This window comes from Notamacropus eugenii, chromosome 2, assembly GCF_028372415.1.
Source record: "Notamacropus eugenii isolate mMacEug1 chromosome 2, mMacEug1.pri_v2, whole genome shotgun sequence".
Classification (NCBI taxonomy): Eukaryota; Metazoa; Chordata; class Mammalia; order Diprotodontia; family Macropodidae; genus Notamacropus; species Notamacropus eugenii.
The window spans coordinates 257,730,049-257,742,288 of record NC_092873.1 but is presented as its reverse complement, the minus strand read 5'-3'; the positions used below and the strand labels follow the sequence as shown (position 1 = coordinate 257,742,288).

The following is a 12,240-nucleotide window of genomic DNA, read 5'->3' as shown; positions in this document are numbered from 1 at the left end:
CTAGTCATCTAGGCTCTCACAAGCTCAATGTCATCTCTGACTCCATACTTTCCATTGTCCAATGGGTCCAACCAGCAAATTTTGTAGGTTATACTTCCCCATCTCTCCCATCTGCTCCCTTCCCTCCATTCATACAGATAGCACTCTGCTCTTGCCTGGACTATTGAAATGACCTCCCTTCCCTCCATTCATACAGATAGCACTCTGCTCTTGCCTGGACTATTGAAATGACCTCCCTTCCTCAAATTTCTCCTCATTCCAATCCATCCTCCACACAAAGTTGCCAAAATGATTTTCTTGAAGTATAGATCTGACCACATCACTCCTCAACTCAGGAAGTTTTATTGACTTCTTTGTGACTGTAGGACAAACTATTGTTTCACCTTCATCTTAGCCTTTTAAAATTTTTACTTTCATGCAATTTTATAATGTGCATATTTATTTGCATAGTAGTATATGTACGTATTTTATAAATAATCAAATATATACATGCTGGGACTGGACACTAATTTTGTTTTAAATTAACAGGATGCATGATCAAAAACATTTGAAGATCACTGCTTACATAATTTTTTTAAGTTGTAGATCAGTTAAAGATCTGCATTGATAGAACGAGTTTCTTCACAGGTCAAAAAAAAAAAATAGATTATGCCCTGAGCTAGGTGCTGGGGAAACATTTTAAAAATTAAACCATCACTTCCTTAATGGGGCTCCCATTCTATTGTAATGTGCCATGAACACAAGTAAGAAAATCTAAAGTATATACAACTTAATTTCAATGACTGGGGCTCAGGAAAAGCCTGCAGACCTTTGAGACACCTTCAAAGGAAGTCAGGGATTCTGTGAAGCAAAGCTGAATGCTTAGATAACTCTTTAAGGTTTCCCAATCACTTTCCTCACAACAGCCCTGCTAGTACCTTTTGCAGAGTGACGATACAAGAGCTCATAGAGCTTACAGACTTGTTAAGTGCCACGCAAAATAAGAGGCAGAGCTGTGATTCAATGGCCCTTGTCTTTTGACTCTAAGTCCAGGGGACTCTCCACCACACAAAGCTGCCTTCATATCTTAAAGTGTTGTTGTTCAGTCATTCTGGTCATGTCTGACTCTTTGTGACCCCATTTGGGGTTTTCTTGGCAAAGATACTGGAATGTTTTGCCATTTGCTTCTCCAGCTCATTTTGCAGAAGGGGAAACTGAGGAAAAAAGGGTTAAGGGACCTTCCTAGTCACAGCTAGTGAGTTTTTGAGGCCAGATTTGTAATCAGGAATGATGAGCCCTCTTGCCTCCAGGCCTGAAACTCTATCCACTGCACCACCTAGCTACCCATTGCAAAGTGCATAACTCCTCTATATCAGCCCTCATATGTGGTCAGGGGGCCAACTCCAGTTATCCAGAGGACAAAGTGAAGCTGATGTCCTTGCACAGCCCTCCTTCCCTTAAATCCAATTCACTTGCAAGTCATGGCATCATCTTCCTGATGTCATGGTCCTCTTGGAAAACAAAGGACAAACAACAGCATATGTGGTCAATCAGCCTCCAGTGATGGAAAATTCAGTCATGTGAAAAGCAATGTCATGTAGCAGAAAGAACATTGAATATAAAAACAGAAAACCTGTCTCTGTTACTGGTTACCTGTGTGACCCGGTGGGTAAAGCATTTAACTTGCGTAGGCCTCAGTTTCTTCACTTATAAAACATAAAGGGATTGGCCTAGAAGTTCTCCAAGACACATTCCAGCTCTGAATTTGTGAATCTATGAATTCCCAAAGTAAGCTATTCCAATTTTTGTACAATTTAATGTAATGAAACAATTCTTGCTATCGGAACTATTACCCAGGAATATCAGAGCTGAAAGGGAACTTCGGTATGATCTAGCATGATCCCTCCACCTCATAGTTAAGGAAACTGAGAGTCAGAGAGATTCAGTGATTTATCCAATGTGGCATAGCAGAATAGGAACTTAGACTTGAATTCCCTGACACCCCATGCTAGGCTCTATCCGTTACACTAAACTACCTCCGAACTAAAAAGGAGTCTTCGGATTTGGAAGGTTGCTGGCCAGGCATGTTGTAGCATTTATCTATTTCTGCACTGTTCCTCCTTTGGTTATGGAAATGGAAGCACTGGAGGGACTGCTTGGGTAGCCAGCTCCATCTCCTGACTCGGAGCTTTCGTACTGGTAGTCCTTCATCCCTAGAAGGCTGTCCCACCCAACCTCCCCTTCCTGGCCTCCCTGATCTCTTCCAAGACTCAGCTCAAGTTTTACCTCCTACAATAGGCCAGAAGAGCCTGCCAGAGGGGTTTTACATGGTTATTTGCACATTTTCTTCCCCATTTGAATGTGAGGGGCTAGAGGGCAGGGTCTGTGTTATGGTTTTCGTGTTTTGGTTTTTCTTTTAACTTTCTTTGTAAACTCCAGAACTTAGCATACTCTGGTATATAATAAGTACTTAATAAACGTTTGTTCTGTCTTCTAATCATTTATCAAAGTGATTTTTGTAAAGTTCAGTCACTCCCCTATTCAATATACTCCAGTGATTCTCCACTCCCTCCTGGACCAAACATAAAATCCTCTGGCATTCAAAGCCTTTTATAACTTGATCTCTTTCTACCTTTGCAGTCTTCTTACACTATATTCCCTTCCACCTACTCTGTGATATAATGACACTGGCTTCCTTGCAACTATCTGAAAACACAAACACTCTATTTCCCAACTGACCATGCTCCATGCCTGGAATGCTCTCCTTCCTCTTCTCTGCATCTTGGCTTCCCTCAAGTCCCCTAAATCCTCCCTTCAACAGGAAATCTTTTCTAGTCCTCCTTATTCTTAGTGCCTTCCTTTTGAGACTACTCCCAGTTTATCCTGTAAATTTCTTGTTTGTACATAAGGTTTAATCATTAGATTATGAGCTCCTTGAGGGCAGGGACCGGTTATTTATTTGTTTGTGTGTTTGTTTGTTTTTGCGTCATTGTTTTGTTTTTGCCTTTGTATCCCTAGCACTTAGTGTAGTGCCTGAAGTACACAGTAGATGCTTAATCAATGTTCATTGACTTGAATTGACAGCTGAATGACTGACTCTGCCAGCAGAAGCAATAGAAAAGTGAGCAGTGATAGGATTTGTCTGGTGGTGAAGGTTGGGATAGAGAGGTTAGAAGTATCAGTTAAGCTGGAGACAGGAGGAAAAGAAGGAATTTGTCAAGATCGAGGAAAAGTCATTCTAACAATAAAGGGCAAACAGAGGAAGGTGATAGTGCAAGCATCAGCCACACAGGGCAGTAAAGGATAGAATAAAGGCTGGGAAGTATACCAGACATGGGAGTACAGAACGATGCCGTAGCAACACTGGGACAAATGGTGAAGATTTTGTTCATTATTGGTCCAAGGCCTAGTGTATATAGCTGAATAAACCATTTTGTCCATGAAGAAAAGTCCATCCACACAAACTGCCTTGTTCCCTCATGGATCCATTTTATTTGCTCATGTAGATCTATAAGGGGATAAAAAGAATTTAAATTAATCAGGGAATAACTCAAGGCCACAAATCTTTGTGTGTGTGTGTAGATTTATAATTTTTTACCAATGAAAACAATAAGCCAAATTGATTTTTTTAAGTACAAAAAATACTTTGGACTCTGGATTATTCCATTTGGTGACCTAAATTAGTCAGCTGGCCAGATCTCAGTTTTAATTTGTGCTTTGAATCCACAACCGTAATTTGGGAAAATTGTCTTTCTCTAAGGGAAAAAGTATGGCACTTTCAGTGATTAGCTAGGTTAATGTTAATTTGTTTTGTTGTTGTTGCTTTAAAAATTAATAGAGCACAAGAGAAATAATTTAATTCTACTTACTTTAAACTTTAGGTCAGAGATTCTTATGTTCTTTTGGGTGTTATAAACCCCTCCTTAGAATAAAATTTATAGGATTACAAAGGAAACCAAAGATTAGTGAAAATAAGGATATAAGATTTTTTTCTATCCAAGTTCATGGACATATGGGCCTCCTTTTTTGAAAAAAGGTATTAAAGAGCTCCAGAACTAGTCACTGCTCTGGGTGGAGATCCAACCCTATACTTCAAGACATGGCCTTACCATTTACTAGTTGGCCTTGGGTGAGTCATTTCTCTTGGTTTCAATTTCCTCATTTGCAAAGCATTTGCATCTTTTCAAATCTTAGAAGCTTAACTGCATGATTTTATGGACTGCTCCCCTTCAGTTTCCTCATAAGCTAGAAGACTTCGGAATTCTCTTCCAGCACAAACATTCTAAGGTTCAATGACTATATGCCCATCTAAAGCAGAGAGTCTTAGCCTTTGGTCCAAAGGGTGCATGGATAGATTTCAAAGTATGCATGAACTTGGATAGAAAAAAATATTACATCTTTATTTTCACTAATCTTTGGTTTCCTCTGTAATCCTATAAATTTTATTTTATGCATTTAAAAATATTATTCTGAGGAGTCTATGACACCTAAAAGAACATAAGAATGTCCTGACCTAAAGTTTAAAATAAGTAGAATAAAACTATTTCTCTTGTACTCCAATAATTTAAAAAACAAATGAACAAAACAGCAAGTTATCCTTAACCCAGATGATCATGATTCTGCAAATGAAACATAAAAACATCTACAAGCTTACTTTTTTTTCATAATGGACAGTAATTTTTCAAATAAGAAATTTATAAACTATGGGATTGCAGAAAGGGTTTTTGTTTTTTGGGGTTTTGCTTTTTTTTTCTTTTGGAAGCAGCTTGGTACATCTCTATTTTAAAATTAATGGCACATACTTGATCAAAAATGCTAAAATGCTAGTTCCAGCAAATTACACAGATAATTAAGTCTAATTTCAATAATGCTCTGAAATTCTAGTAATAAATCTTCATAGGCCCTTATATGTAACCCATTCAGAACATAGTGAAGATTTATTTTAATACTATTTTCCTTCTAATACATTTTAGCTTAATTTGGCTACCTTAAGCAGTGTCTACAAGGGCAAAAGAAAAGGAGAAGGTAGGGGAGAGGAAGGGCATTAGCTCTTTAGATAGTCCAAGTCTTTATTCCCAATGACCTTGATATTTTAAGTCAAAATTGGACACTGGCTCATATCTTCAATGTTGCTTTAAGTCTTCATTGTAGTTCCATGTGTGGACTCAGCTTAGAAACTGTCAATTTCTTGTGATTGTTGAGTTGTTTCAGCTGTGTCTAACTCTTTGTGACCCCATTTTGTTTTCTTGGCAAAGATACTGAACTAGTTTGCCATTTCCTTCTCCAGCTCACTTTACAGATAAGGAAACTGAGGCAAACAGGGTAAAGTGATTTGCCCAGGATCACATAGCTAGTATCTGAGGCCAGATTTGAACCCAGAAAGATGAGTCTCCAACCCAGGACTCCATTCACTGCACCACTTATTATTATTATTGTACTCTATTTTTTCTTAATATATGTTCTACATATTAGTTCTATCTCTAAGGGCAGGGTCTATATACAATATTTTCCTAATATTCCCTATAGCTCCCAGCATGTCGACGAATAAATCCTAAATACTCAGTGAATGTTTCATTGACTGTTTCCAAATATCTTGATGCTGAATATAATGAAGGAATGTACCATATTCCAGGAATTTGTAATTTTCTTATTTTTATTTTTGATGGTCAATTTCTTCTTGGGCTTCTTTGATTATTAAACAGTTATTGAGAATTAATAAATCAATTTATCAGTGAATATCTGTTGTGTGCCTCCTCCATGGTCAATATGCTAGGAATCATAGGACTGGAATCTACAAAGAACCTTAGAGATCATTTAGTTCAACAGCCTTATTTTACAGACAGGGGTGTGCTGATCAACATTTAACTACCAGCTCTCCAAAAACTGCATTGAACACTTTTATGTTTAATCTGCATTATTAACACTTTCTCAATTATTTCTTAAGTCTGGACAATCAACAAAACAATAGCCAAGACAAGATTTGTAGTGTTTGCAAATTTCCAAGCTCAGAGTGAATTTTTTTTAACCTATTACCAATTTTTTATATTATTTTTATTTTATGGAATAAAACAAGCATTTCTATAACATAGTATAACCAAAACAAAAAGATGATTGCACATGAAACTGCAAATCTTTTATGTACAATTTGCTGATAATAGGCTCTACTCAGTTGATCAAGGACACCCTGGATTACAAATGAGGAAAATGAAACACAGGGCACCAAACTGACCGCCCCACATTCACATAGTTAATAAGTAGCAAAGCAATATTTGAACTAAAGTCCTGACTACAGACCCAGTGCTCTTTGTACTACATCGCTCTGTCTGACAATCCAAAGAAAGTAGTTAAATGTCACCCATCACATTTTTTAAAAAATGAAATTAGATTTGAATTATTTTCCATGTTGAAGAAGTTAAATAATTCATGACACCACTAAACCACTGTTGTTTGAGCAAACATTATTTGTCAAGACTACAGTACCATATGGAGTAGGTCATAATTTGCAATCTTAGCAACTAAGCCATTATTTATTATTTCTTTAGCAGTACGAGGTGCTTACAGGACACTACGTTTTAAAAAATAAACTTTCAGCATCATTATAAAATATCCTTTGCCTTTCATTCATATCATCTACATTGTCCCAGTAGTACTTTTAATTAATAATAACTTGGAGTGGTCATAAACATACATAATCAGGAGTGTATGTGCATGCATGCACTTGATCCATATGGAATTCTCCCACTGGTAAGAGAATCCAAACTGATATTTTAATTTTTTTAGATAAGATCTTGTAATATTCCTAGGACCTTGAAATGGTCATTCCATTTCATACACAACTATGAATACAAAGATATAATTCTACTCAAAGCTTTTTAGATGTCACCTATCAAAGTCATGGGGTTTCCAAATTCTAGAAGGGTTACAGATTATGTTCATAATTAGTTTAGCCAGTTTCCAATATGTGGTGTTCATCTATTTTCTAAGTATCTCTCCCCATTGGGGGTGGGAGGATAGAAGGGGACGGATCTTAGGCAATGGGATAGAGTGAAATGAGTGCAAGATCTGAAGTGAAAGAACCTGACTTTAAGTGCCTGCTCTGATTAGTCCTACCCATACGCCCCAATAGATAGGTAGCTATGTGCTCCCAAGTAATTTTTAAATGAAAACATTGGATTCAATTGCTCTTAACAGGAAGAATCCAAATTCTTAAAGGCAGTATGGTAAGCACACTAGCCTAGGAGTCAAAGATCCAAGGTCTAGTATCATTTCTACATTTACTAACTATGTGACCTGAAATAAGTTGCTCAACCTCTATGAGATTAAGTTTCCTCAATTACAAAATGGGACTACTAAAAACCAGTCATGTCTGTCTGTCCACACAGGGTTGTGATATTTGAACAAGTCATATGAAAAGGCTTTGAAAATGGTATTGTGTTATAAGCAATCTTATTAAAGGCTTATTAGTGGTATTAATTTCTAAAATATTTTTTCCAATAATACCAAATAGATATTTTTAAACTTGCAAAGTTTTTATAGATTTATGCAGAATCTGCTTTGAAGTTTCCAATCAAATGTAATTCTTCAAGTTAAATAAATGTGAGGGGTGCCTTGTAAAAATAACTAAATATTGTCTCAGTTGTTTCAATTCGTCTTTTACATTTTTTCCCACATTATACTAACAATAGGGATTTAATTCTCTCAGCATTTTTAGTTTCTCTGATTTTTAATTCTTAAAATCAAGTAGCTAAAGACACTTTCCTTGCATGTACCGTTCATGCATGTTAAACAGAAAACAACCTTCTCCCTCAATCTCAGTTTTGATCCTCTTGCTCTATCAAGTGTTGCAAAATTACATTTTTCTCTACATTACCTGGAAAGATTGGGCCTTTTAATAGTGTGTGTACTCGCTGCGCTGGCAGGACAATCTCTGTGTAAAATGTAAGTAGCGTGGTATTTGGTAAATGAATACTTCTGTAACTGTGGATACTTGAGGGGAGCATGACATTTTCCTTATTTCCACCCTACTAGCTGGAGAGGCTGCCAGCATCCCACTCTGCCTCAGCCCTTAATTGAAACATTTTTCTGAGTTATGTCTTCAGTAAGGAGCCAAGAGCAGTTGCTTTCTGCAAGGAAAAAATCACCATTAATCACTTCTAAAGAGAGAAGATGCAATTAATAATGTTAATTCAGCTGTATATTCACATGCCATACTGTCCCTTAGACCACCAGCCTTGCTTCCAACCTGGCCCCCTAGACCCATCATCCAGGAGAGATTTCCTTGTAGAAATCCAACCTGGTCACTCCCTCTACAGGTGCTATAGACCCAGAAAAGATAGACCTGGCCACCAAAATCTTTGGCACTGTCTAATAACTCAACATCAGAAACAGATATGGTTTTGTCAATGGGAAGGACAACTAAAGAAGATGTATTACCATCTTCTTGCTTCTGTACCCTAAAAACCACTAGATCCTTCATTTGACTTGTGGCTGAAACCTCCTACATGTACATTGCCTCTCCCTTTTGCAATGTGAATGTCTTAAGAGCAGAGCTTGTCATGTTTTTTTCATTTGTCATGTGTTTTGTATGTAGTAAGAATTTAACAAATACTTTTTCTTTCATTCATTCATACCAAGAAGAGAACTGAGGTTATTGTCCAGATGCCTATTTACAAGATCTCTCTTTGCCTGAACTATCCAGATGAACTGGGTAAAAATTCCAAGTTAATGTTTAGATTCTTTTATCTGTTACTGTTTGCCTTGAAATCCTGTTGTGTAGATCATGCTCCTTTCCACCTCTAGGAAACTGGTCATTCCACTTCACATTGGAATTCCCAGTCAAAAGAGGGCTCCATTTTTCTCCTCCATTTCATATGAATCTGACAGAGGAAACTTGATTGATGGTTAATGAATGACTCCCCAAAAAGAGAGGAATGAGACTGAAGAAAAATTCTTCTGCAGCACCAACCTGAGAAACAAGATGAGGGGAAGATAAAAGTGAAAATAAGGATTTTTTTCTAAGATTGGGGCAAGGGAAGAGTAGAAGGTAGAATCCAGCAAACACAAACACTGTAGGGAATATTTATGGATTAAAAGAGAAAGAGACAGAGAGACAGAGAGAGAGAAAGGCAGAGTGTTTGGTACAAACCAGCCTTTCAATCATTTAGGTAACAGCCTTTGCACGTATCCCGAGGATAATAAATGGAACCATGAAGATGTTAAGTCCAGCAGCCAAGTCTTCTGTTAACCTCTCTAGATTCGAGCATCTTAAGGGTAGAGTCAGGGAAGACCAAGACAAATGCATCCAGTGCAAGCAGGTGAAAAATACATAATTGTTCTACCGCAAGGTAGTAATAACTTGGTAACTAAAGGATAATGAGAAGCCAGTGCTGTAATTGAGCCTAAATAGCAATTGCAGAGAAATGACTGGGAACCATGCCTCATTACAAGCGACTACGCAGCCCTACTCCTGATGCCTCCCTCAAAGTACCCCCTAACAATGATGCATTTGCTCTGTTTCATATTCCTGCAGAAGCCACTTAATTCATATAGATGGGGAGAACAGATGGATAGCTTGACCTTGGGTTTGGCCTAGAATGTAGCTCCAGTCTAATAAAGTAAAATGATGTCCTTTTCTCTCTTCAAAGGCAAATTCCCTGCCCGTGAAGTAGGAAAATACAATTCCACTCCAGCCTGCTTCCAATTCTAAGAACGAAGCTAAGCCAAGTTATTCCTGTCATAGTTTCAAGTCTTTTCATTTGCTTCCTAAAAGGGCTTTTTGTCCTTCTCCCTTTGTTTGCTGAGATTAGCTCATACTGTCGATCGTCACACTTCCCAGAGACAACTTGCACCTACTTCCTTCTTTCCCCCAGGATGGAGACAAAAATCATAATAGTTCCCATTTTCATAGCACCTTTAGGTTTGCAAAAGCATTCAAACACATCATTTCATTTGATCCTCGATAACAACAACCCATGAGTTAGGGGCTATTATTATCCCCATTTTACAGATGAAGAAACTGAAGCTCAAAGAGATTGAGGGACTTGCTCAGAGTCATGTAACTCACAAATACCTAAGGTAAGCTCCTAATAACCAAATTATTTTACCAAGGAAAATGACAGCATCTTATTATCAACCCAGGGCATGTAAATTTTTTAAAGGGTCCATATATTTCCAGTAACTGTCTGTAATCAATTCAGTCAACATACATTTATTAAGCAGTAGCTAGACTAGCCATCATACCTGTATTAGGTTTACAAAGCTGAAAGAAAAAATAGCCTTTGTCCTCAACATTCTGTTGAGGGGGTAGAAGATGAACACAGAGAAGTGCACAGATCCTTGAAGGGAGGTGACAGCAAGATTGTTAGGGAGAGAGAAAAAAATATTAAACTTTAAGGTAATGAAGAAAAGCTTTGTGAACCAAGTACCAAGTCACTTAAACCTTCAAGGAAACCATGGTTTTTCAGAGGTGACTGTGAGAAGGGCTTGGGATAAATCATGTGCAAAGTCATACGTTCAGGATATGAAAGGCTATATATGCTAAATAGCATATATAAGCCTCATGCGCCACCAGTGCCATGGTCACTTTGACCATTTATTAGGTTCACCTCATGACTGACTCATAGGATCACTGATCCCAGGGCTCCCAACTAGACTCCATCTAGTCCAAGCCCCTGCCTGATCTATGAATCCATTTCTGACAAGAGGCCATCCATTCTCTGATAGCCCAATTCTAGTGATGAAACCTCCTAGAGAGTCTATTTCTATGCTCCTGGTTGGACAGCACCAAACACCAATTGTTAGGAAGTTCTTAGGGGCCATTAGGTGGCACAGTGGATAGAACACTAACCTAGGAATCAGGAGGACATGAGCTCAAATCCTGCCTCAGACAGTTACTAGCTGCATAACCCTAAACAAGTCACTTAACCCCTAATTGCCTCAAGGAAAGAAAAGAATAAAAGGAAGTACTTGACAATGAGCTGAAATTTACTTTCCTATAACTTCCACCCATGGACCTTTGGAGCTGCACAGACTATGTCTAATCCCTCTCCTGTGATTAAAGACAGATCTCAAATACCTACCATAAGACAGAAAAACACAATACATAGGAGCACTCTTGATCTGGTCAGACAGGAAAGACACTAAAACAGCTTTGAAAGGTTAATAAATTCACTTTATTCCAGTCTAGTTTTCTCAGGAGAAGATTGCTGATAACAGGAGGACAAACTCCTACAGCACTCCCTAAGGACCCTTCTCACAGGGGCCAGTCTGAAAGAGGACAACTACCTCTGCATCTCAGTGGGGTGAGTCAAGACAGGCACAGCTCCTACTTTCCCTAAATCCCCTCAAATCTCAATGGGGGCTGGTTGAGGCAAACACAGATTCTCCCCAAGGCACACACAGCATTTGTGCATTCAGCCCTAAGGTTCCCCATTCACTGACCAGTGCCCACCTGCTTTATAGGGAAACAAAGAAGGCATATTACCAGCAGTGGTCTCACAAATTTACATCACCTCATTCCTTTATCTCACTGCACAGCCACAGTGGATGTTTCTATTATTCATCATTATATAATGTTCTGCAAGCATGGTGAAGATGTTTTGAACCATAATTTTGGGAACTCATATCTAATACCTGGGGAAAAGAGATTGTTATAGCAATGGATCCTGGGAAACTAAACTGTAAGAAATAACAAAAATCTACTTTACACACACTAAAATCCACCTTATTTACACTAAAATCTACCTAACATACACCCACCCACCTGCAGGCATGCATACACACACACACACACACACACACACACACACAAACACACACACAAGCATTCTCTTGTCTAGGATAAAAAGCACTGGTTCCTTCAACTAATCCCTTATACAACATGGGCTCAAGTCCCTTCTCCATCCTGATGGCCCTCCCCTGGGATATACTTCAGGTTGTCGATGTGTATCTTAAAATCTGGTGCTCATAACTACACACAAAACTCACAATTCAACTGACCTAAGGGTGACTGGTATTTAGATAAAGCTCACTGCCATTTATTTCCTGTAGCTGTTCCCAATTCAATCAATAAGCATTTATTAAACATAGTAGCTAGACTACTATGCCTGTACTAGACATTAGGGATACACAGTCAAAACAAAAAACAACCTTAATCCTCAAGGAGCTTATGTTCTTCCAAAGGGATGGAGCATAAAGATATAACCAGTAGACCACTGTGGACAAAAGAGAGGTAACTGACTACCAAAAAAAAAATGGTGGTTT

General features: G+C 38.2%; 1 long non-coding RNA gene across 1 annotated transcript; it reads right to left on the bottom strand.

Annotated features, from left to right (window-relative positions):
• Window positions 1-3,355: 3,355 nt before the first annotated feature.
• LOC140522373 (uncharacterized) lies at window positions 3,356-8,102 on the bottom strand. Its single transcript, XR_011973321.1, has 2 exons — window positions 7,850-8,102; window positions 3,356-3,487 (listed from the first exon to the last, which is right to left on the bottom strand). It is a non-coding gene; the product is annotated as an uncharacterized lncRNA (long non-coding RNA).
• Window positions 8,103-12,240: the final 4,138 nt, after the last annotated feature.